This window comes from Lutra lutra, unplaced genomic scaffold (genome assembly GCF_902655055.1).
Source record: "Lutra lutra unplaced genomic scaffold, mLutLut1.2, whole genome shotgun sequence".
Taxonomy (NCBI): Eukaryota; Metazoa; Chordata; class Mammalia; order Carnivora; family Mustelidae; genus Lutra; species Lutra lutra.
The window spans coordinates 44,368-71,768 of record NW_025923851.1 but is presented as its reverse complement, the minus strand read 5'-3'; the positions used below and the strand labels follow the sequence as shown (position 1 = coordinate 71,768).

General features: G+C 34.6%; 2 pseudogenes; both read right to left on the bottom strand.

The window, feature by feature from the left end:
* Positions 1–1,271: 1,271 nt before the first annotated feature.
* Positions 1,272–27,401, bottom strand: LOC125092728 (membrane-bound transcription factor site-2 protease-like; annotated as a pseudogene).
* LOC125092729 (uncharacterized) lies at positions 10,134–10,234 on the bottom strand (annotated as a pseudogene).

Below are 27,401 nucleotides of genomic sequence, written 5' to 3'. Positions count from 1 at the left end.
CACTCAAGGCAGGGCCTGATGCAGGGCTCAATCTCATGACGCTGAGATCATGACCTGAGCTGAAATCAGCAGGTGGAAGCTTAACTGACTATGCCACCCAGGCACAGTGGATCTGCATAGTGGATCTGCATTTCAGATCTAAAAGATCCTGAACCAGGCAGTGTTTTTTCTTGGGGAGGGTCCTAGGTTTTTCTGGCAAATTCACATGTGCGCTTATGTGTGACCATTCTTATAGTACTATAAAGTCTCTCATCAACTCACTGGAAGTAGTTTGGGGAAAGATGGAGGGTAAGAACTTAGCATTTACTCAACAAGCAGAGCAGACCATGGGAGCAGGGAACAAGAACAGAGCACAGCTCTGGACTTTCTTGAATCTGGAACCTGGCAGTTAGGCCACATGGGGCCCTAATACCACAACATAAAGTGTCCAAGCCAAAGGAGTTCCAGGCCCTATAGAGAATGGTTACAAGGATTGCTGGAGAGTTGCTTTTGTGCTTTCAAGAAGACCCAGTTTACTTCTTTTAATGTTCAACTCTTAAGTCCATTGTTTCACATGCTACAGATATGAGACACTGTGAAAATTATCCTGAATGTCAAAACCAATTCTCCTTTATGAGGGAATAAAGGCACATTATCAAAATGCAACTCTTTGGGGCAAAGCATGTCTCATGAAACCATAGGTATTATTTCCAAAATTTCCCCTTTCATATCTGTACATTATTTCATTTGATTTTATTAAATTAATTGTAAGCAGGCTTAAGTTTTCAGGGTAGAAAACAATACACCATCAGTTTAAAAATACTTTCCAAAAAAGTTAAAAGGCAAGAGACATTGGCCAAGAAAATGCTCACTCTCCCAGTTGCCCCAAATCTGGTTTCTTTAAAATTCTGATTTTTAATGGTGCTTTATAAAAATGTCTTTATCTGATTAGTTCTATCCAATTCTGTTCTCCTTTATACCACTTTAACACAATATTTGGTTATGTATGATGGTATAACATGTACTCGTACTTGTTTAGAAACTGTTCCAAGCATCTAAAGCGTGTTATGCTTTTAAAACCGAAATGCAATGACTGCAGTTTTTATTTACTTTGTTTATTCTCCAACCCACAGTTTGGATACCATGGGTATAAGAAGAGCTCAGAATTATAGGTTAAGATGTAATTTTAAGGAGATACATTACATTTCATACTGGCAAGGTGTTGATGGCTATAAATATTGTAACATAGCAATATACTGTAATTCAGAAATCCTCCCAGATGAGTGTGAATATTACTGTACTGTAGCCAGCCAGAGTCCCAGGGTCACATTGGCAGCCAAAATCACACTACCACCAAGTAAGATCAGAATCCTATCAGACCTTTCATTTCATTATCTATAATCACTGAGGAAAGGGTGCCATCTAGGAAAGAATTTAAAATCCACTGACTATCCAAAGCAAAGAAGGACACTGCATTCACAATAGCCAGAGCTCCTGAAAGAGAAATCAGGTACCTGGTTAAAATAAGTTAAGGAGAAAAATGTAAATGGAGTGGAAAGCATGTTTCAGTGAATCAAATAAGGTATTTTAGGATTACAGCTAATTTATTTTTTTTAAAAAATCTCCGCCTGAGCCACAGGTCATTTCTTCATATTTTTAAAATTAATAGATTTTATCTTTAGAGCAGTTTTAGGTTCATGGCCAAATAGAGTACAAAGAACAGAATTCCCAGACACTGCGTTAAATTCACACACACATATATCCTCCCCCACTTTTTCATCCGGTACCACCGTAGTACATTTGTTACAACAGAGGTACCTACACTGACATGCCGTTAATATTCCAAGGCCATAATTTTAATTTCAGTTCATTTTTGGTGCTATGTATTCTGTAAGTCTTGACAAATATATGACATGTACCCACCATTTTAGTATCATACAGTAAGAGTTACACTGCATCCCAAATCCTCTAGGCTCTTTCTATTCTTCCCTTCTTTGCATTACACACTTAATCTCTGGCAATTATTATTCTTCTTGGTCTTCATAGTTTTGTTTTTCCTAGAACTTTTTAGAATGGCTTTTTTCTTTGGTACCATGCATTTTAAGTTCTTTCATGTCTTCTTATGTCTTCACAGCTAATTTCTTCTTAACACTGAATTATATTCCATTGTCCAAATGTACCTACGTTTATCTATTTATTCAATTGCTAAAGGATACCTTAGTTGAAATCAAATTTTGACAATTATGAGTAAAACTATCTACACTAAGTTTTCAGAATATTTGCATAAAAACAAAGGAGCACTATTGCCAGATAATATTATAAGAAAATGTTTAGTTTTCAAAAAAACCTCCTAAACTATCTTGCAACGTGGGTGGACCATTTTATATTTCACATGCAATGAGTGAGAATTTGTATTCCACATTTTTGTCAGCTTTTGGTGTAGTCAGTGTTGTTCTTTTAAGGCATTCTAATAAGAGTGTAGTACTAGTACTTTGTTATTTTAATATGCATAGTTCTGATGATCTATAATGTGCAGCATCTTTTCATACACAAATTTTCCATCTCTATAACTTTTTAGGGTAGGTGTCTCTATAGATCTTTGGACATTTTTGAATTAGGTTGTTTATTTTTATAGTTTTTTTTTTTTTTTAATATTGGGTACTACTCCTTTTTCAAATATATTTTTACAAATTTTTTTCCAACATGTAGCTTCTCATTTTTTTTTATATTGTCTCTCAAGCAGTGCAAGTTTTACTACAATGAAGTTTAGCTTATTAATTACTTTTTTGTGGGTTATATCTTTGGTGGTGTTTCTAATCTATCCCTATACATAAGATTATTAATATTTTCCATATGTAATCTTCTAGGGATTTTATAGCTTCACATTTTATATCCACCTGTAGGATGTTCTGAGTTATTTTTTGTGTTGACCTCTCTTTCCTTCCACCCTTATTTCCTCCCTTCATTCTTTACCTCCCTCCTTCATGCCTTTTCTCCTTCCTTCCTTCCTTCCTTCCTTCCTTCCTTCCTTCCTTTCCTCCCCTTCCCTCCCCTTCCCTTCCCTTCCCTTCCCTTCTCTTTTTGAATGTGAATGTCCTGTGGCTCCCACAACATTTGTTGAAAAGATTATTTTGGTCTCTTATATTGCCTTTGCTCTTCTATCAAAGGCATGTTGAATATATTTAGTTGGGTCTATCTTGGACTTTCTATTCTGTTCCATTAATCCACCTATTCTTTCATCAATATCAAGCCATGCAAATTACTGAAATTTTATAATGTGCCTTAAACTTGGATAATGTCAGCTCTCCAACTTTGCTCTTCTTCAATATTGGTTTTAGCTTTTGGTGTCGTTTCCTTTCCCATATTAAGTTTGGAATGAATTTATTAGGATCCACACAATAATTTGGTGGGGCTTTGATTTGGATTACGATGAGTCTGTATATCCATTTGCAAAGAAATGACATTTTGACAATATGATGTCTCCCTATTCACGGATGTGGGATATTTATTTTTTCCTCCTTTTATTTTGGTTATCAGAATTTTATTATTTTATTTTTTTTAGTTTTGCTCCCAGACCTTCTACATATCTTGTTAGATTCATGTTCTTTTTTTTTAAATAGAGATTTTTATCTAACTCCTACATAGATGCTCATGTTAGGTGTGAACAAAGACAGTTTTTCTACCTCATGAGTGTATATATTATTACAATTTCTTTTTCAATATATTGAGAACCAATGGTGGGACATAAATGCATCATTTTTCATGATTTTAGTAGGAAAGATTCAATTTTTTCCATCATTAACCATCAATTTACCTGTATGTTTTTTGGTAATATTTCTTAAAAGTGTAAGAAGTTCATGTCTATTTTTATTTTACAGAGTGTTTTCATCATGAACAAGTATTGTATTTTGTCAAAAGCTCTTAAAAAATTTTATTATGACCATGTATTCTTTTTTTTCTATTTCAGCTAGTTGATTTGATGGGTTATACTAATTTGTATAATGTTAAATTAATGTATAACAACTGTATAATGATGGATTATACTAATTGTTCAAGATTTAAAATTTTGAGCAAGCCTGACGTACCTCTGGTATATCTGATTTAGTTGTGATGTAAAATTCTTTGCATACATCGTTACCAAAATTTTCTTGAAGATATTGCACTAACATTTATGTGATACTTTGTTACATAATTTCCTTGTAAGTTCTTGGCTATAGTATTAACGTAGTGCTGTCCACACTGCATAAGTTGGAAAGTATATCCTCTGCTTCCATGTTATAAATAAGATTGTAGATAATTTGTATAATTTCTTTCTTTAATGCTTGGGAGAATTCATTGGTGAGCTCATTATAAGCTTGGTCTTATCTGTTTTAGAAAATCATTTACTATTGATTCAATTACTTTAAAAGATTCAAGATATCTATTTCTTCTTATGCATTTTAGGTGTATGGTGACTTTCAAGGAATCAATCCATTTCATCCACTTTATCAGTTGTGGGCATAGGATTTCTTATTGTCATATACTTTTCCATGGGATTTTTAGTGATCACCTCTCCTTCATTTCTGATTTTAGTAATTTATGTCTTTATTTTCCTTAGTAAGTCCAGGCTTATACACTTATGTTGATCTTTTCAAAGAATCAGCTTTTAGTCTTGTTGGTACTCTCTACTCATTCTTTACTCTCAGTTATTATTAATTATAATTATTAATTTAATATTTTGAGATTGATCTAGTGAGTTTAATGTTAATGAATAAGTGAAAATTTTCTCGGGCAAAAACAAGTTTTTGTGATATTAAGCCATACAATGATAAATAAATATAATACCACACATAATTTCATGGAGAAGTGCCCCCAATTTGAGAAGTCAAGAATTCTCTGAAATCTAGACCACTGATAGCATTTATTTTCAAATTGTTTAATCGTAACTTGTCGATTTCAACATCAATATATAAAATATAATTTTAATATAAATGAATAATTTTAATTCCTAGTGTTGAAGTTTTTCCTGAGTCCAAGTACTTAGCATTCATGGAAGGAGTTGGAAGTTAGACAGTCGATATACCAATTGACAATGGCCAAATTATTCATGACAGTAAAATTCTGATCCAGAACTTCTGCAGCAACTAGTCAAGGAATCAAACTACAACCACAGCAATCAGCCTAGAAACAACTAGACTGGTCATTGACTGTCATGTCCCTAAACTCTGCCCTGATTTTCAAGACAGTGCGAATCAGAGAAAGTCAAATATGTTTCCTAAACCAATCACCTGAATGTCCTGCTCCCCACCTCCAGCTTCTCCATGCCAAGAACCTGCAATCAAAACACAGCTAAAGCCTTCCCTCTTTAACTATAAAGTTTTCTCACTCTTCTGCCTGCCTTCGAGCCTCTATCAAATACAAGTGATGGGTGACTTTATTTAAAAAATTCTAAACAAGTGGCTACTGGTTGTTTCATTTTGGATGGTCTTTATTTTCACAAAATCAATGAATAGAGACTTTTAAATCAAATAAATTAGATTCTAAAACACAACAGATTGGTGTAAAATATGGCCCAACTATTTTTGCTTTTTAAAATATTTTATTTATTCCTTTGAGAGATAGAGTGTGATCACAGGCAGAGAAAGCTGTGGTGAGAGAGTAGAAGGGAGAAGCAGACTCTCCCTGAGCAGGGAGTCCAATGAGGGGTCCCATCCCAGACCCCTGGGATCATGACCTAAGCTGAAGGCAGAAACTTCACTGACTGAGCCGCCTAGGCGCCCCAATTCAACTATTTTTTTATTGCAAGTTATGTGACTGTGTTTATTATATTTAAGAGAATCTAATTATTAATTATTATTTTCATCATCACTTTACTTACAGATTGCTCACCTTCTAATTTCCAAAGGTGGAAGTAAGAGGATTAATTTGATTTTTCTTTTCTAATATATGCATTGAAAATATTTACTTAAGCATTCCTTTTGCGGCATTCCACCCATGTTGCATTATTCTCACACTATCTGTTTCTCATGACATTTTCTCTTTGACAGAAATGTGATTTTGCGTTTGGGTTAACCTTTATGGTTTGGGTTTTTTTTTTTTTTCCAGCTTCCTTTCTGTTACCAATTTCCAGATTAATTCCTTTGGTTTGGGGGTAGATATGACGTTATTTCTATTCCTTTGGCTCCCTTTTTTGTCTTATGGCACAGAATTTAGTCCATTTGTTGATTGTTCCATCTGATCTTGTAAAGTATGTGTATTCTACTGTTGTTGAATGAAGTTGCCTATAGATTGCAACTATACCTAGTTTATTAATGGTGCTGTTGGGTTCAACTGTGGCCTTAGTGATTTTATGTCTGTTGGATCCATTCACCGATCTTTGACAAAGGAATGATGAAATCACCAACTATGGCAGTGGCTTCAACTATTTCTACGTTACTTCGATCAGTCTTATCCTTTGTGTTTTCAACTCTTGTTAGATGCACATACATTATCCCATAGTGTATATACATCACATATTCTTTATCCATTCATCAGACCCATGGACTCTTGGGTTGCTTCCAGAGTTTGAATATTGTGAGTAATGCTGCCATAAGCATAGAGGTGCTTGTATCCCTTTAAATTAGAATTTCTGTATTATTGGAGTAAATGCCGTGTGGTGCAATTATTCGACTTTGAGGCAGCCTATTTTTAACTTTTTTGAGGAACCTCCATACGGTTACCACAATGGCTGCACTAGTTTGCATTCCTACCACCACGAGTTTCCTTTTTCTCTACATACTCAACAACACCTGTTTCTTGGGTTCTTGATTTTGCCATTCTGGTGTGTGAGGTGATATCTCATTGCGGTTTTGATTTGCATTTCCCTGATGATTACTGAGGGTGACCATCTTTTCACATATCTGTTGCCAAGTATGCCTTCTTTGGGAAAATGTCTGTTCATGTGTTCTGTCCATTTTGTAATTGGATTATTTGCAGAGGGTGTTGAGCTCTATCAGTTTTTTTATGTACTTTTGTTACTAACTGTGTTCATATATGTCATCTTTGAATATCTTCTCTCATTCAGAGGGTTCCCATTAATTGAATTGTTTCCTTAGCTATGAAAAAGTTCTTTTTTTTTTAATGTAGTCCCAATAATTTGTCTTTGCTATTTCCCTAGACTTGGGATACAGATCTAGAAAAATGTTGCCACAGTCATTGTCACAGACATTACGGCCTGTGCTCTCTTCTCGGATTTTGATGGTTTCCTGTCTCACATTTAGGTCTTTTTTTTTTTATGTGTGTGTGTGTGTGTGTGTGTGTGTGTGTGTGTGTGTGTATGTGTATGGTGTAAGAAAGTCCAGATTCATTTCTTTAATGTTGCTGTCCAGTGTTGCTGTTCCAATGTTCCAACGGCAATCAATGAAAAGACTTTTTCCAATTGTGTATTCTTTCCTGCTTTATTAAAGATTAATTGACCATAAAATTCCAGGGTCATCTCTGGGTTTTCTATTCTGTTCCATTGATCTATTTGTCTTTTTGTGCTGGTATCATACTGTTTTGATTACTACAGTTTTGTAATAAAAATTTAAATCTGGAATTGTGATACCTCCAGATTTGCTTTTCTTTTTCAACTCCAGTTGTTTCTATTTCATACTCTAGCTGTTTGGGGTCTTCTGTGGTTTCCTCCAAATTTTAGGATTGTGTGTTCCAGTTCTGTGAAAAATGCAGTTGGTATTTGGTTAGCGATTGTGTAGATTGCTCTCAGTAGTATGGACATTTTAACAATATTTGTTCATGGAGTTCATGAACATAGAATATCTTTCCATTCCTTCACATTGTCTTCAATTTCTTTCATCAGTGTTTTCTGATTTTCAGAGTGCTGGTCTTTCACCAATTTGGTTAGATTTATTTCTATGTATCTCATTGTTTTGATGCAATTGCAAATGGTATTATTTCCTTAACGTCTCTTTCTACTACTTCATTATTAGTGTCTAGAAATGCAGCAGATTTCTGCACATTGGTATTATATCCTGTGATACTGAATTCATGTATCAGTTCTAGGAGTTTTGTGGTGGCATCTTCTCAGTTTTCTATACAGTGTATCCTGTCACCTGCAAACAGTGACAGTTTTATTTCTTCCTTACAAATTCCAATGCCTTTTTTGGTCTGACTGCTATAGGTATGACTTCCAGTACTACGTTGACTTTAAGGCATGAGAGTGAATATCCATGACCTTTTCCTGATCTTTGAAGAAATCAATATTCTCAGTTTTCATCATTAAGTATGTCAGCTGTGGGTTTGTCACATATGGCCCTTATTATGTGGAGGTATATTTCCTCTAAATCTACTTTGTTGAGGGTCTTTATCATGAGTGGATATTGTATTTTGTCAAATGCTTTTTCTGTACCGTTTGAAATGATCATAGAGATTTCATTCTTTCTCTTATTGGTGTGATGTATCATATTGATTGATTTGCAAGTATTGACCTACCCTTGCATCCTGGGAAAAAGTCCCACTTTACTGTATAAATGATTTTTTTAAATGTATTGTTGGAATCAGTTTGCTAATATTTTGTAGAGGTTTCTTGCATTAAGCATCATCAGAGATATTAGCCTGTAGTTCTCCATCATTTGTTTTTGTCTTATGGGGTTTTTGTGTCATTTAGGTGTCAAAGTAATGCTGGTCTCAGATAATGAATTTGGAGGTCCTTCTTCTTTCTCTGGGAATAGTTTGGTAATAGGTATTAACTCTTCCTTGAATGTTTGGTAGAATTCGCCTGGGAAGCCCTCTGGCCCTGGACTTTTTGTTTGTTGGGAGATTGTCATTTAAATCTCCTTGCAGAATATTGATCTTGTCAAATATTTTATTTCTTCCTGCTTCAGATTTGGCACGCTATATTTCTAGGAATTTATCTATTTATTTTAGGTTAATTTGTTTGCATAGTTTTTCATAATATTCTCTTACAGTTGTATTTCTGTGATATTGGTTATTTCTCCACTTTGGATTTTGAGTCCCTTCCTTCCTTTTTTTCCTTCCTTCCCTCCTTAATCTCTTCCTCCCTCCCTTGCCCCTTCCTTCCTTTTTCTTTTTTTGAAATGAGTCTTGCTGGAGATATATCAATACTGTTGATCTTTTCAAAGAAACAGTTCCTGATTTCAAGGATCTGTTCTATTTTGTTTAGTACCTCTATCATTTATTTTCGCCCTAATCCTTACTATTTCTTTCCTTCTGCTGGTTTGGGTTTTGTTTGTTGTTCATTTTCTGAGCTTCTTTAGGTAGAAGGCTAGGTTGTTTATTTGGGATTTGTCTTGCTTCTTAAGGTAGGTGTGTAATACTATGTAATTCCCTCTTAGGACCAATTTTCTTGCATTCCAAAAGTTTTGGATGGTTGTATTTTAACTTTTGCTTGTTTCCATGTACTTTTTGATTTCTTCTTTGATTTCTTGGTTCATTAGCATGATAAATAAACTCCATGTACTTGTGGTCCTTCCAGATTTCTTCTTGTGTTTGATTTCTGGTTTCATAGCATTATGGTGGGGAAAAAAAAAATTGCGGTATGACTTCTATCTTTCTGACTTTTCTGACATTGGTTTTGTGACCCAGTATGTGATAGATTCTGGAGAATGCTCCATGTGCATTTGAAAAGAATGTGTATTCGGCTGTTTCAGGATGGACTGTTCACAGTGTACCTCTTAAGTCCATTTGGTCCAATGTATCATTCACAGCCATTGTTCCCTTGTTGATTTTCTGTTCAGGTGATGTGTAAATCAGCTGTTGAAGTCCCCTACTACTGTTGTACTATAAAGGGTTAGTTCCTTTATGTTTGTTATTAACTACTTCTGTCTTGGGGTGTTCCCATATTGAGTGCCTAAATATTTACAATTGTTCTATATAATCTTGTTGAACTGTCCCTTTGTATTTTATTTTATAGTGTTTTTAAATTTTATTTTATTTTATTATTTTATTTTATTTTATTATTTTATAGTGTCCCTATTTATTTATAAGGTCCCTGGGTAGAGTTTTTTCCATTGCTTGGAATCTGCAGGTGCCCTGAAGGCTAAAATAAGTCTCTCGTAGGCAGAATATTTTTGGGTCTTACTTTTGTATCTCATCTGTCGCTATATGACTTTTGATTGGAGCAGTTTGTCCATTCACATTCAAAGTAACAATAGGTAGCTATGTATTTGTTGTCATTTAAAAAGATGAAGCTCTTCATGAATTTTCGGGTCATCCTTGTGTAGGGGTATGCTAATCTTCTCTGTCTTTTCTAATTGTAGTGTGTGTACTGCCAAAGCAACCACTGTTTTTTTCATACATGACTCATTTCTTCCCTTCCTTAGTATATTGCATCTTAATATATATTGTATTTCTCTATATATTACATATGGAATAAAACATAGTGGTTTTATATATATTTGCGTACATGTTATATATTGTATTATTTTGTATTTTCTTTTTGGGTTTGGATTAGAGTTTGCAATGTACATTTACAATTCATACAAATCTACTTTTAAATAATGAATTCACTTCACAGGCATTGCAAATTCTTTATAATTTTATATAATATACTTTATAATAAAATTTCCTAATTCCTCCCTCTCACCTCTAGTTCTAGTGTTCTTCTTCATTTAACTTATACACTAGTTTACATAATCAAATATATTATAGCTATTATTAATTTGGCCAAACTGTTATCTGTTACATCGTTTAGAAATTTGAGTTATTTTACCCTCACTTATACACTTCATATTATGTTCTAATATGCTTTCTTTGTGTGGCTCTGTTTCAGACAAATATCATTTTCCCTCTTTCTAAAAACAAAACAAAACAAAGCTTTTTTTTTTTTAATAAGTCCTCCAAGGTAGATCTACTGAGAACTGTTTTCAATTTTTGAGAAAAGATTTTCCCTTTACTTTGGAAGAATTTCACATAGCACGAAATTCTAGGCTGGTGGTTCTTCCTTCTTGCTTGTATGGTTTATGAGAAGATGAATATAATTCTTATCTTACTGCTCTATAGGTAATTCTGTGCTCTGACTTCTTTCAATAATTTTTATCTTTAAAATTTTGCAGTTGAATATAATGGGCCTAGAAGTAGGCTCAGAGCACTTTGAGATTTTGGTTTGTGTCTGGCATTAATGGGGGGAAGATGAACAAGGTACATCATAATTATTTCAAATATTGCTTGTATTCCTCCCCCCACCCTTTTTTTCTTGTATTCCATTTATACCTATGTTATACCTTTAGTATGTGTTCCAGCTTTTGGATAGGCTATTCTTTTTCTTTCTTTCCTCTTCTTTTCTATTTTCACCTTGGTTTTCAATTTGGGTCTTTCTAACGTCAAAAACTCGGTCTCAGATAATCTTTCTAGTCATGTACACTAATGAATCCACCATAGGCATTCTTTATTTTGTCTGTAATAATTTTGACTTCAGAATTTTTTTCTTAGAATTTTTATCTGTTACATTATCCGTCTGTTCTCACCTTTTCTTGGCTTTTACCATAAAGATCTTAGCATATTATTACAGGCTTTTAAATTCCCTGGCCTGATAATACCAACATTCCAGCCATATTGGTTGTGGTTATTGTCTTTTCAAACTGTGCTTTTGTCCTTTTGGCATGCCTTCTAAGTTTTCGTTGAAAGATGTATATGATATATTAGCTAAAGCTGCGGTGACTGGCATTTTATGTCATTTGGTGGTAAAGTCTGTGGGAGGACAACCATTTAATAGTTCTATGATGAAAACTCAATGCTTTGGTGAGCTTATTCCCCTACATTGTTCATTTTGGCAGTGCCTCTCATTCATCACCCTCCTCCCTGTTTCTTTTTAAGGATTGCATGGTTACAGGCGGTTGGGTTAGGCATTTGCCTTCTTGGTGTCGGTTAGGCTCTGATAAAATCCCAGCATGTTAAAATAGTTTCTTCTGAAGGCAGACCTTATTAAGAACAGAATATTTTTGTGTTTTCAAAATGGTTATTTTTTCTGTGATATTCACTGAGGACGTAATAGAATTCCTGAAGGTAATACAAAAATTTGGGCTTCCCTCATAAGTAGGTCCTCGCAAGTCTTTGTTTGTTTTTGTACTATTTGCTCACCTGTTTACTTACTTATTTTTTAACTCTGTGTCATCCACACTGATTCTCTGGCAATTTTTAAACTATAGTGCAGTTTTTCCTGCCCTAGGATTTGTTTCCAAAGTGGTCTGTTTTTGTGGGATGTACCCCAGTAAGTTTCATTTTCCACATTAGTAGCCTGGTCTGTGACCTTGTTTCCCTGATGGATCTGTGAAGAGGTGATGGTTTTTCAGTCTGTCCAGTTTTTTACTTGTTAGCATGATATGGTCAGTAGAAGTTGCTCTTTTTGGAGATTGAGTATGAATAAAATATTTAAATACAAATTCCTTGAGTAGGTTAAAATGAGAGTCAGCCATATACATATTAAGTTAATCCTTAATGAACTTCCAAGAACATAAGTCTAAATCAGAGGTCAACCAAATACAGCCACATCCAACGCACTACCTGATTTTTCTAAGTACAGTTTTAGAACAATAAGGTCGTGATGTTTTAACAACAAAAAACTACAGTGGTATTGTTTTCACAAAGAACAGCAGAGTTGAGAGATGTGACAGAGAGCATGAGTATTCCCTGTAAAAGATAACAGATATTTACAATCTGACCCTTTCGAGACAAAGGTCTGTTGAGTCCTGATCAAAACTTTTAGTGATATATCAGGAAATTATTTAAAAGGGGTATGAAATGAGAAAAAATGACTTTTTCCTCATTACACATTATTATCTTATATCAAGAAACATGATTTTGACCCTTTAGTGGCATTTCATTTTACTATAATGTATCAGGTGATAGCATAAAAATCTCTGAGACAAGGCTGTAGAAACTGATGGAATAACTCAATTTTATATACATGTGTATGTATGTATATATTTAAATACCATACCTTTTTGTTTTTGGCAAATTATTGAGAAAAGAAATTCATAAGGATTTTTAAACACTAAAACTAAAGCCTTCCAAAATGCTCAGTTTTCTCAAACTCTACATCGTAATCATTTTTAAAAATACTTTTTTGTACATAAAATATGCTAAATATTTTATCTATGTAATACACTTTTAAACATTTTTCACACTAAAAAGGATATTTGACAAATGTCTCCACATCACAGGTAGATCTATGCTTATAAAGCTGAAACCTGGGATAACACTGGATAAGCTCACTAAAAGAAAAACACAGTATTATCCTCACCACATAAACCATGGCATTATAAATTTTATCAATATTGACTGCCTAAATATCAAATATTGTGCTAGTCTACTAAATTAGCTAACCAAGACCCTTCCCAAACATACACAGCCCAGCAATATTTAAAACAAACACATTTAAATTTAAAAACAAATGAGTATTCTAGAGCCTGTACTCCACTGTGTACTATTTTGAAGTGGGAGTAAAGAAAACTGACTGTATATCAATTATGACTATCAAACACAGAGAATGACTTTGAAAATACACCAGAATTTGCATCAGATAATTTCTATTCTTTCAAAGCAGCATCACCTTCAAATTACATTTACTCTAATTACATGTCATGCAACTTCTCCTTGGCCCCAGTTATTTTCTTCATTTTTTAAATAGAATTAAGACGAAAGTATGATTAAAGTTTCTTCTACTCTGGACTCCATAGTCTGTGTTTGTCCAAACCTTTAAAACTATTCTCTTTAAATTATGTAGAATCCATAATACACGTGTCTTAATTATTCTAATTGCTGACCTTTTCAATAATGCAGTATTTAATACAGATAGTACTTAATAGAGTCACAGTGTCAAATTAACAAATATAAAGAATAACCTAGTTTGTATGCATAGAATAACTTTTAAAAAGTAACATAACAGTTCAATTGTTTATCAAAGGATGAATGGATAAAATACTGTGTATGTGTATAATGTAATGTTATTTAGCTGTAAAAAAAGAAAAAAATATTGTCTATGTTAAATATGAGTGAACCTTGAAAACATGCTGAGTGAAAGAAGCTGAACACAGAAGATTAAATATTATATAATTTCTTTCCTATGACTAACCCCAAATAGACAACTCTGAGAGAGAGAAAATTATTAGTAGTTGACCGGGACACAGGGGACACAGAAAAATGAAGAATGATTGGTTAATGACTATAAGCTTTCTTTTTGAATTGTACACGTTAATGGGTAAATTGTATGACACACACACACATATATACGTATATATGTGTGTGATACATATATGTGTGTATACGCACACATATATGTATATATGCATATACATATATATATGTGTGTGTTGTATTTCAATAAAGCTCTTATTAAAAAGCAACAGAAATGAAATAGATTATATGATCTTCATCCATATGGAGCAGTTAAATTGACAGCAATCATGCTGTCACTGTTATAGTTTTACGGACACAGTTTTGAAATTAGTTTACATAAAATTTATGTATCATGCATAAGTTATTTTGTGGCCCGTTTCTTTAATCCTGTTTTTTCTTGTTCTGTAACCCTCTCTGTCCTTGCCATTAATGTGTGCAATTCAGTTAAGTCTAATGAACAGCAATTATTTGACTTCAGTATAACTAACTTTCTCTTGGCAGGAACGGACTTCAACTGTATCTGTAAAAACTCAAGAGGGTTTCTTTTTTCCCTACTCTTCAAATTTTATATAATGCTTATTAAGAACAAATTATGATGGTGGTAACTGATCATATTTGTTATAAATAAAAGTAATGAAGGGTTTAACATTGAATTTCTACCATTCAAAATATATGTGATAATGATTTTCTGAGAGCCTCCCTCAATACCTATCTGTGTACTGAAGGTGCAGTGAATGTCCTATGTGTAATGTATCAACTTGAGATGGATATTTCACTTTTATTCAAGGAGTGTGAAATTCCAAAGAAGGTAGGATACAGAAACTTGAACGTTTGTTAAAATCTTTTTTGTTTCTACAGACTGGGTTGGCTTCAACTCCTTTCCAGACAGGTAGACAGGTATGGTATAAAGAAGATATTAGCTAATTAAAAGTGGTTTGCTTAGATGAATGGATACAGATGTGAAATGTTGTACAGATAGATTTACAATGAAACATCAGCCATTAAGAAAATGAGATCTTGCTATTTGCAACAATATGGATGGACATAGAGGCTATAATGTTACATGGATGGAGCCAGACAGAGAGCAACAAATACAAATAAATAACAGCAGGAAATACGACAAATACAAATAACAACAAAGGAGTGAAATATGATTTCACTTCTATATGGAATCTAAAAAAACAAATGAACAAGGAAACAAAAATAAGAGAAACAAATTCATTTACATAGAAAACAAATGAGTGGTTGTGAGAGAGGAGGTAGGTGGAGGGATGGGGAAAATTAGATGAAAGGGGTCAATTGGTATGAATTTCTATTTATAAAGGATATATAGTGGGGATAAAAAAGGCAATACTCTAATGTTGTAGAGGGACACATTATTAACACTTGTGCTTAGTGTACTCCAAGTTATTTTTCTTCAATATATTTCATGTCATTTAACATATTAGCAGTGTACCTCATACAAAAGACTTTTAGCTTCAAGTAATATCTGATCAAATGAGATATTACCACTATAAAAATTTAAGGAATATCAAAGAAATGCTTGAAATGTAAGAATTTTAATAAATAATATAAATCAAACAAAGTAAAAGTGAAAATTTATCGTATATTCCATTTTAATTCTATTTACTTATTAGTAGTAGTTGTTTGCAAACAAAAACTGCTCCATGGATAACTTACAAATCTGTTATTAAAAATATTTCTGTAGGAAAAGCACACGTTTCTGAGGCTGTGACTGGTACAACATTCAGTGGATCCATCTAGCCATTTGTAAGCTAAAGAGAAATAAAGCCAAATAAACAGTTGGTCTACTAGACTCTATTCCACAGAAGTACATTTTTAAGAACAATTTCTAGAATAAGTAAAACGGCATATGAATTCAGAAAGAACTATATAAATTAGAGTTCAGTTTGATGCTTTTTGTAGTCTGAAAAAAGATATATTCAATTTTTAATCAAGAATAATACTATCTTCGCATAAGCCAGACCATTTCAGTAGGATTCATAGTAATATCTCTTGTTGGCTGAATAGCAAGCTACTTTTATGTGCCAAAATATATATTTTATGTGTCATTATATATAGATTTATATACAGATTTTTATATATAATCTCTCTATATATATTTCCCATTGAGCCAACATTATTGCATGCATAAATTACATTTTATGCTTACCAGTAACTATTTTTAAAATATTAAATGTTAATACCAGTTAATTTGGGGCATTGGGATATTAAAACCTTTTAAATAATAAATCTGATAATACTGATAACACTTGGTACCTGTTTATACAACTGAGCAAGATCCACATGGAGTTATAGAAGTAATGCAGTCATAAAATAAATGAAGGAAATGTACAGGAAAAAAAAGTGGGAAATGATGGGGACTGCAATGAATCAAATAACACCACACCCTTCTCTAAGGGTTCAACTTGCTGCCCAGTATTGCTAGATTTTCCTGAAAAGAAGCAATCAATGTGGGCTTACATATAAACCATTAACTTCTATTATTGACAACCAAATGAAAACAAATACAAGCAAACCAAAAATATCTGTCAATACTGTATTTGCTATTTAGATTTCAATCTACTGGTTCTCTGGTTTAGGATTCTTTCTATGGTGATAATTACAATAAAATTCATAGTTGTGCTCTCCCTGGCTAGATTAAGTGTATACTTAATTTTCCACTAAGGTTTTCTGCTAAATATTTACTATTTAAAGCTTCCATGTGAGAACTACACCTGGTATTATTTTCTAATATATTATATTATATTCATATTATATTCTGATAATATTATCTGAAATATATATTTCTGATAATATACATAGTATTATATATATATATATATACACATGAATGTTATTTAGCTGTTATATTAAAAAGCTGTTATATAAAAAAAGAACACAGAAGATTAAATATTATATAATTTCCTTCATATGACTAACCACAGATGGGCAAATCTGAGAGAGATAAAGTGATTAGTAGTTGACAGGAACCCTAAATATAAATATATTTCTGATAATATACACAGATAATATATCTGAAAAATATATTATCTGATAATACATGTGATATATTTTCTAATATTTCTAATTTCTAATTAAAATTTTGTGGTTTTGAGGAACCCCTGGGGCTCAGTCAGTTAAACATCTGCCTTTGGCTCATGTAGTTATAATCCCTAGGCCCTAGGATTGAGCACTGCATTGGACCCTGCAGGCAGTCTGCTTCTCCCTTTTCCTCTGCCCCTCACCTCTGCTCATATTTTCGCTATCACTCTCTTTCTCAAATAAACAAATATGATGGTACGAAGGAGAGTATATACTGCGTGGAGCACTGGGTGTATATATAAATGAATCTTCAAAAACTAATGGCATATTTTATGGTGACTAATACAATTTATGACTTTCTGTCAATCACAAGAATGCCCTCCATTTCAAGACTGCAATGGGAGGCTCAGGAGGCATAATATAGGATCAGTTCTTAGGGTCTAAGAAATCAGAATTAACTCATAGATAATGCCTATCTAGAAGACAATTATAAAATTTTAAGTTGATACCATTTCCCCTACATGAAGTGATACTTATGATACGCCTGAATGTAACATTCAGAATCTGTACAGAATTCCACCTTAGTTGAACATGAATATCTTTAATCCGATTAGAGACCCCAAATTTGGGTGTATTATCCTTCTTTGGGTATATTATCATTCATAAGAAAGAAATACTAAAACCACCTAGATGTATACAAAATGCCACTAGACATACCTGTCTTAGTTAGCTGGGTTGCTAAAACAAAATGCCAAAGTTGGATGGCTTAGTCAGAAGAAATTTATTTTCTCAGAGGTCTGGGATCTGGAAATATGAGATTAGAGTGCCAGCATGTTTGAGTTCTGAAAAGCAATCTCTTCCTGGCTTTCTGATGGCAACATTCTTGCTGTGTTCTGACAACGAGAGGGTTCTTGTCTCTCTTCCTCTTCTTATAAAGGCACAATTTTAATAGAGTAGGCATCATCTTTATCTCTTCTTCTAACCTTTGTTACTTCCTTCAGACATTGTGTACAAATATAGTCATACTGAGGGTTAATCCATCAACATATGGACTGAAGGATATGAATCTAGTCTGTAACACTGCTTTTATTTTCTTTCTTTCTTTTTTTAAATTCCCACAGCTCCAGTGGCTCAGACCATCATTAAAATCAATCTGGTATCTATGAAAAATGATTTTATAGTCACTATGAATCCTCATATGTATTGATTAATGAGCTACTTTAGCTTTTGTCATTCAAGACAGGATGTATAAGAAATTGATAAAGGACTTGAAGTGGGGAATAATCCATTATTTTTCTTAAAGATTATATTTTGTGTTCCATACTGACCTTCCATCTTCTGAAAGGTTTTGGAAGCTTTTAAGCAGCTCTCAAAAGGGTGAATTTTCACTAACATTATCACTTCCGAGAATCGGGTTCACCTACTAAATAACTCAGCATCACTAAGAGCAACACAAGCATACTCACCTCCTGATAATGATGTGTTAGGAAGTACTTAGCACTACCTATGAAATGTATCAATTAAACAAAGATTCTTAGTCTGAGTCAGTCTATGGAGTTTAGTAAAATTTTACAGGAATTCTGCAGAAGGGATACAAATATTAATACATCATGATGAAGGATGTAACCAGAGAAATTCTAATTGCAGAAAATTCTATTTAAAAATGACTTAATTTCTTCAACAAATATAATGACATTTCAGAAAATAATGGGAATGTAAAATTTTAATTATAAGATTTAAGAGATGTAACAACCAAATGACACAAGTCAACTCTAAAATGACAGTTAGGGAAAACTGAATAAATCATGTAAATCAGGGATTATCCTACTTGTTTAGGTTTAATGAAGAGAGGTTATGGTTATGGTTATGGTTATTTTTTAAGAAGTCATTAATTATAAAGATATTATTACTGTTAAGTTATATATATTTATATATGTAATATATTATATTATTATTATTAAAATAATAAAGATAGGGACGCCTGGGTGGCTCAGTTGGTTGGACGACTGCTTTCGGTTCAGGTCATGATCCTGGAGTCCCGGGATCGAGTCCCGCATCGGGCTCCCAGCTCCACGGGGAGTCTGCTTCTCTCTCTGACCTTCTCCTAGCTCATGCTCTCTCTCACTGTCTCTCTCTCAAATAAATAAATAAAATCTTAAAAAAAAAGAAATAAAATAATAAAGATAAATAGATAAACAATTACATTAATGAATCAAAGAATAGGATACATACTTTAAAATACTGTGAAATTACTGAGGCAATTATATTAAAAGATTGGCAAAATGTTGATAATTTTTGAAGGTAGGAGGAAGATTGATGAGGTTAGTTATATTACCATCTATGTACCTATTACTGGCACCAGATTGCAATTTGGACCTTTTACTTGGTCCAACTTGTCTGTTTCTTTCAGAATTTCCATGAAAGTTTTGTATTAATAATTTATTATATAGAATATTTTTGTTTGGGATGTCTGAGTGGCTCAGTCTGTTAAGCACGTGCCTTGGCTCAGGTCATGACCCCAGGGTTGTGGGATTGAGTCCCAGTCCCTGCAGAGCAGGGAGTTATCTTCTCCATCGGCCCCTTGTTCTTCTCCATCTGCCCCTACTCACAATATTCTCTTAGTCTCGCTCTCTCTCAGATAGATAAATAAAATCTTAGAAAACATTTTTTTTAAAGAATGCTTGTTTTATATTACCTGTCAAGTATTCACCATTAATATTTTCTTTATTCTGAAATAAGCTTATGGAAAGCTTGTTATCACATATTTTTCTATTATAAATACATAAATATAATATGTTTGCAATGAACTTAATTACTGAAATTTAGCTATTGGTCATGATAAATTTGAATCTTTAGGTCTTTTGAAAGCAGGGAGAATTAGACTGGTGTACTGAAAGTGAAATAAGATATTATACAATCAGAAGCCTCAGTAACAATGTAAAGGAAATGCATGTACTTGTATCAACTTACTAAGAAGAATGTGTAGTAGCTTGGGCCTATTGCTACATTACTGATATATTTTATAAGGATAAGAAGAGGACAAATCCATAGACATTTTCCAAGTACTGGTGAATGGCAAGTGTCTAAAGCAGTATCACACTGAGAAAATATACGTACCTCCACCTGAAAGCTTAACTGCCGTAAAGTTGCAGCACTACACAGCAGCCGATTTGGGGCTCATAGACAATGCTATCTTGACATTCATTCCCATCTTGCACATTAGTAACAGGACAATCCTCTACAAAGATGACAAGGTCTCCCAAGAAAGGCCTCTGGGTCCAATGCTAGGTGAGTCCATGGGAAGAAGAAATGACCAAATTAGACAACGTGTGAACGCAAGTCTGATTAGTTAAGCTAACTGATTAATTATGATTCATTTAAGCAAACTATAGATGCTGAGTTAATTAAGTGGGATATTTGGAAATACAGAAAATACTCCGTTAAAATGCTTTGAATCTTAGAATATTCTAAGATTTTGAATTTTTGGTGACTGGAAAAGAAACATAATTGTTGACTGATAACATTAAAATGAAAACAAAGTGTGTCCCATACTGCTAATTTACGTTTTGTGTGTGTATGTGAAATTAGTCTTTTTGACATGTGTCCTTCACTTTCCTATGCTCTAAACAGGTAAAAGTGTAAGACAGTTCCTATATAAATACAGCACCAAATATGCAGACAAAACTGTTAGCAACATAAGTCATGTAGGCTAATTCCTACTCACAGCAATTTGCTGTCTGTCTGTCTGAAAAAAAAAAAAAAAAAAACCTCTTGTTTGTATCTACGAGTGTTAAACACAGAGTTAAAGATATTACTTTACCTCTTTATTCAATGTTCTGATTTGCAAGCCTAGGTTTCTTTTTCAATTTTCTTTTTTTAAAATTTCTTTTCAGCATAACAGAATTCATTGTTTATGCACCACACCCAGGGCTCCATGCAATACGTGCCCTCCATAATACCCCTTGCAATACGTGCTCCATGCAATATGTGCCCTCCATAATACCACCTTGCTCCCCCAACCTCCCAATCCCCGCCCCTTCAAATCCCTCAGATTGTTTTTCAGAGTCCATAGTCTCTCATGGTTCATCTCCCTTTCCAATTTCCCCCAAGTCCCTTCTCCTCTCCATCTCCCCATGTCCTCCATGTTATTTGTTGTGCTCCACAAATAAGTGAAACCATAAGATAATTGACTCTCTCTGCTTGACTTATTTCACTCAGCATAATATCTTCCAGTCCCATCCATGTTGCTACAAAAAGTTGGGTATTCATCCTTTCTGAGGGAGGCATAATAACCCATAGTGTATATGGACCAAATCTCCCTTATCTATTCATCTGTTGAAGGGCATCTTGGTTCTTTCCACAGGTTGGCGACTGTGGCCATTGCTGCTATAATTATTGGGGTACAGATGGCCCTTCTTTTCACGACATCTGTATCTTTGGGGTAGATACCCAGTAGTGCAATGGCAGAGTCATACGGAAGCTCTGTTTTTAATTTCTTAAGGAATCTCCACACAGTTTTCCAAAGTGGCTGCACCAACTTGCATTCCCATCAGAAGTGTAAGAGGGTTCCCCTTTCTCCACATCCTCTCCAACACACGTTGTTTCCTGTCTTGCTAAATTTGGCCATTCTACTGATGTAAGGTGGTATCTCGAGGTGGTTTTTATTTGAATCTCTCTGATGGCTAGTGATGATGAACATTTTTTTTTCATGTGTCTGATAGCAGCCTATTTGTATGTCTTCATTAGAGAAGTGTCTGTTCATGTCTTCTGCCCATTTTTTGACATGATTGTCTGTTTTGTGTGTGTTGAGATTGAGGAGATCTTTATAGATCCTGGATATCAATCTTTTGTCTGTACTGTCATTTGCAAATATCTTCTTCCATTCCATGGGTTGCCTCTTTGTTTTGTTGACTGTTTCCTTTGCTGTGCAGAAGCTTTTGATCATGCTGAAGTCCCAAAACTTCATATTCGCTTTTGTTTTTTGCCTTTAGAGACATATCTTGAAAGAAGTTGCTGTGGCTGATATTGAAGAGGTTAATGTCTCTGTTCTCCTCTAGGATTCTGATGGATTCCTGCCTCACACGGAGGTCTTTTATCCATTTCGAGTTTATCTTTGTGTACAGTGTAAGAGAATGATCGAGTTTCATTCTTCTACATTTAGTTGCCCAATTTTCCTAGCACCATTTATTGAAGAGTCTGTTTTTTTTTCCACTGTATATTTTTTCCTGCTCTGTCAATTTTCTTATTTCTAGGAGTAAATATATTAGCATAGAGTAGGACATATAGGTAAATAATGTATTTTATGTATAAACTACAGGTAGAGAATCTTGATACTGTCTTATAAACTCAGAACAAAATCAATTTTCATGCAGGGCACCTGGGTGGCCCAGGCAGTAAAACATCCAACTCTTGATTTTGGCTCAGGGTTATGGGGCTGAGCCCCACATGGGTATCTACACTCAGGATTCTACACTTTGGATTCTATCTCCCTCACCCACTACCCTTCCCCACCCTGATTGTTCTCTAAAATAAATAAATAAATCTTCAAACCCCCCCCCAAAAAATTTTTAAGGTATTTTTAAAAAGCCAATGTTCTTTAAATAACTTGCCCAATTTGAAATTTTTCAGAAACAAAAATGTAGTTACAAAGGAGTAATTACCTTAGAAATCATAGAAATATTTGTTTCTTTAAAAGACACTGGTATTTTGCCAATTAGGAAAATCTGAGTAAATTTTCCTGACATGTGTGCTAATATTATTCCACAAAGTTGGTGAAACAATGTCCCAAGTAAGTCTATTATTTACCTCGGAGACTTCAGTGATACATATACCAAATTCAGTGTAGTAAAATGGCAAGAGAATTGCAGGGAGGACAAAAGCTAAAACACCCAGCAGCGTAAGGATGAAATAATGCCAGATACCTTCAAAGAGAGAAAGAGGAATGAACACAACCAAGGACAGGGATGAGGTAGGTACTTGGACTTCAAAACACCTGGGAATTCTGATTATTTGGCAAAATGATTAGGAGTAACCAGACAGAAATGTCTACTTGTTACTACTACTAGTTACATGGGACAGATAAACAGTTAGAGGCCTTTTCAATTTTAGATATCAAATAAAACATGAGTATATTATTACCACATGAAAGACCAGACACTAACACAATGTAAAACTAGAAGAATCTGCACAATCAGTTTACTATGCCACAAAGCCCAAGCAATTTATATATTATTTTTTCCTTTCTTTTCAGTTTTCCAGAATTCATTGTTTATGCACCACACCCTGTGTAGAAGAATCTGCACAGTCAGTTTACTATGCCACAAGGTCCAAGAAATTTATATATCAGTTATTTTCTTTCTTTTCAGTGTTCCGGAATTCATTGTTTATGGGCCCTCCATAATACTCATCACCAGGCTCACCCAATCCCCCGCCCCTAACTCCTCCAAAACCCTCTGTTTCTCAGAGTCTACAGCTTCTTGTAGCTCATCTCCCCCCTCCAATTTCCCCCAACTCCCTTCTCCTCTCCATCTCCTCATGTCCTCCATATTATTCCCTTATGCTCCACAAGTAAGCAAAACCATATGATAATTGACTCTCTCTGCTTGACTTGTTTCACTTAGCACAATCTCTTGTGGTCCTGTTGATGTTGATAGAAATGTTGGGTATTCATCCTTTCTGATGGAGGCTTAATAATCCATAGTGTATATGGACCATATCTTCTTTATGCATCCGTTGAAGGGCATCTTGACTCTTTCCACAGTTTGGTGACTGTGACCATTGCTGATATCTTTGGAGAAAATACCCATTAGTACAATTGCAGGGTCATAGGGATGCTCTAACTTAATTTCTTGAGGAATATCCACACTATTCCAATTGGCTGCACCAACTTGCATTCCCATCAACGTATAATAGGGTTCCCTTTCTCCACATCCCCCCCAACACATGTTGCTTACTGTCTTGCTAATTTTGGCCATTTGAACTGGTGTAAAGTGGTATCTCAATGTGGTTTTGATATGAATATCCCTGAGGGCTATTGATGATGAACATTTTCGCATGTTTCTGTTAGCTATTTGTCTGTCTTCTTTGGACAAGTGCCTGTTCATGTCTTCTGCCCATTTTTTGACATGGTTATCTGTTTTTGTATGTTGATTTTGACAAATTCTTTATAGATCCTGGATATCAGCCTTTTGTCTGTACTGTCATTTGCGAATATCTTCTCCCATTCCATGGGTTGCCTCTTTGTTTTGTTGACTGTTTCCTTTGCTATGCAAAAGCTTTTGCTCTTGATGAAGTCGCAAAATTTCATTTTTGCTTTTGTTTCCTTTCTTTTTGGAGACATAACTTGAAAGAAGTTGCTGTGGCCAATTTCAAAGGCGTTAATGTCTCTGTTCTCCTATAGGATTTTGAGAGATTTCTGCCTCACACTGAGGTCTTTTATCCATTTTGATTTTATCACTGGTGTAAGAGAAATTTTGAATTTCATTCTTCTATGTTTAGATTTCCAATTTTCCAGCACCATTTATTGAAGGGACTGTCTTTTTCCCACTGGATTTTTTTTTTTTTTTTTTTTTTTGCTTTGTCGAAGATTATTACACCACAAAATTGTGGGCCCATATCTGTGCTTTCTACTCTGTTACACTAGTGTGCTTGCATGTTCTTTTGCCAGTACCATGCTATCTTTGTGATCACAGCTTTGTAGTAAAGCTTAAAACCAGGCAATGTGTAGTCCGCAGTTTTGTTTTATTTTTTTTTTTCTTTTTCCACATTTCCTTAGAAATTCTGTGTCTCTTATGATGCCATACTAATTTTAGGATTGTTCACTCCAGCTCTTTGAATGTTGCCAGTGGAATTATTTTTTTCAGCATAACAGTATTCATTATTATTCATTTTTTGCACCACAACCAGTGCTCCATGCAATCCTTGCCCTCTCTAATACCCACCACCTGGTTACCCCAACCTTCTACCCCATGCCCCTACAAACCCCTCAGATTGTTTTTCAGAGTCCATAGGCTCTCATGGTTCACCTCCCCTTCCAATTTCCCTCAACTCCCTTCTCCTCTCTATATCCCCTTGTCCTCCATGCTATTTGTTATGCTCCACAAAGTGAAGCATAAGTGAAACCATATGATAATTGACTCTCTCTGCTTGACTTATTCCACTCAGCATAATCTCTTCCAGTCCCGTCCATGTTGCTACAAAAATTGGGTATTCATCCTTTCTGGTGGAGGCATAATACTCCGTAGTGTATATGGACCACATCTTCCTTATCCATTCGTCCATTGAAGGGCATCTTGGGTGCTTTCCACAGTTTGTGGACCATGGTCATTGCTGCTGTAAACGTTGGGGTACAGATGGCCCTTCTTTTCATTACATCTGTATCTTTGTGGTAAATACCCAGGAGTGCAGTGGCAGGGTTGTAGGGAAGCTCTATTTTTAATTTCCTGAGGAATCTCCACACTGTTCTCCAAAGTGGCTGTAACAATTTGCATTCCCACCCGCAGTGTAAGAGGGTTCCCGTTTCTCCACATGCCCTCCAACACATGTTGTTTCCTGTCCTGCTAATTTTGGCCATTCTAACTGGTATAAGGTGGTAGCTCAATGTGGTTTTAATTTTAATCTCCCTGATGGCTAGTGCTGTTGAACGTTTTTTTCATGTGTCTGATAGCCATTTGTATGTCTTCATTGGAGAAGTGTTTGTTCATATCTTCTGCCCATTTTTTGATATGATTATCTGTTTTGTGTGTCTTGAGTTTGAGGAGTTCTTTATAGATCCTGGATATCAACCGTTTGTCTGTACTGTCATTTGCAAATATCTTCTCCCATTCCGTGGGTTGCCTCTTTGTTGACTCTTTCCTTTGCTGTGCAGAAAAGGAACTGTACTCGAGGAACTACATTACACTCATAAAAGTAATTGAAGAAGACACAAAAAGATGGAAGACCATTCCATGCTCTTGGATCGGAAGAATAAACATTGTTAAAATGTGTATGCTGCCTAGAGCAATCTATACTTTTAATGCCATTCCAATAAAATTCCACTGGTATTTTTCAAAGAGCTGGAGGAAATAATCCAGAAATTTGTACGGAATCAGAAGAGACCCCCGAATTGCTAAGGAAATGTTGAAAAACAAAAATAAAAATGGGGGCATCACGTTACCTGATTTCAAGCTTTACTCCAAACCTGTGATCACCAAGACAGCATGGTACTGGCATAAGAACAGACACATAGACCAGTGGAACAGATAGACAGTCCAGATATGGACCCTCAACTCTATGGTCAAATACTCTTCGACAAAGCAGGAAAAAATATACAGTAGAAAAAGACAGTCTCTTCAGTAAATGGTGCTGGGAATATGGACAGCTATATATAGAAGAATGAAACTCCACCATTCTCTTACTCCATAAACAAAGATAAACTCAAAAGGGATAATAGACCTCCATGTGCGACAGGAATCCATCGGAGTCCTAGAGGAGAATATAGGAAGTAATCTCTTTGATATGTGCCACAGCAACTTCTTTCAAGATATGTCTCCAAAGGCAAAGGAAACATAAGCGAAGATGAACTTTTGGGACTTCATCAAGATCAAAAGCTTCTGCACAGCAAAGGAAACAGTCAATGCTCTTGTTTATTGATTTTCTGCTTGGATGGTTGTCCATTACTGAGAATGGCAGGTTAAGATCTCCTATTATTAATTTATTCATATCAATATGACTCTTTATCTTGATTAGCAGTTGTCTTATGTAGTTGGCTGCTCCCATATTTGGGGCAAAAATATTTACAATTGTTAGATCTTCTTGGTGAATAGCCCCTTTAAGATGATGTAGTGTCCTTCTGTATCTCTGAATACAATCTTTCATTGAAAATCTCATTTATCTGATATGAGAATTGCTACCCCAGCCTTCTTTTGAGGCCCATTGGCATGAAAGATGCTTCTCCATCCCTTCAGTCTGGATGTATTCTTAGGGTCAACGGGTTCTCTTGTAGGCAACATATGGACAGCACCTGTTGTTTTTTATTCAATCTGAAGTCTTGTGCCATTTTATGGGAGCATTTAAGCCATTCACTTTGATAGTGATTATTGAAAGGTGTTTTTATTGACATCCAGTTGTCTGTGAAGTCCTTGTTTCTATAGATTATCTTCATAAATTTTTGTTCAATGACAGTCTTGGGTTCTTTTTTTTTTTTTTTCTTTTATAAAACCCCCTTCATATTTCTTATAGTGCCGGCTTGGTGGTCACTTATTCTTTCAAATCTTACCAATCTTGGAAGCTTTTGTCTCTCCATCCAT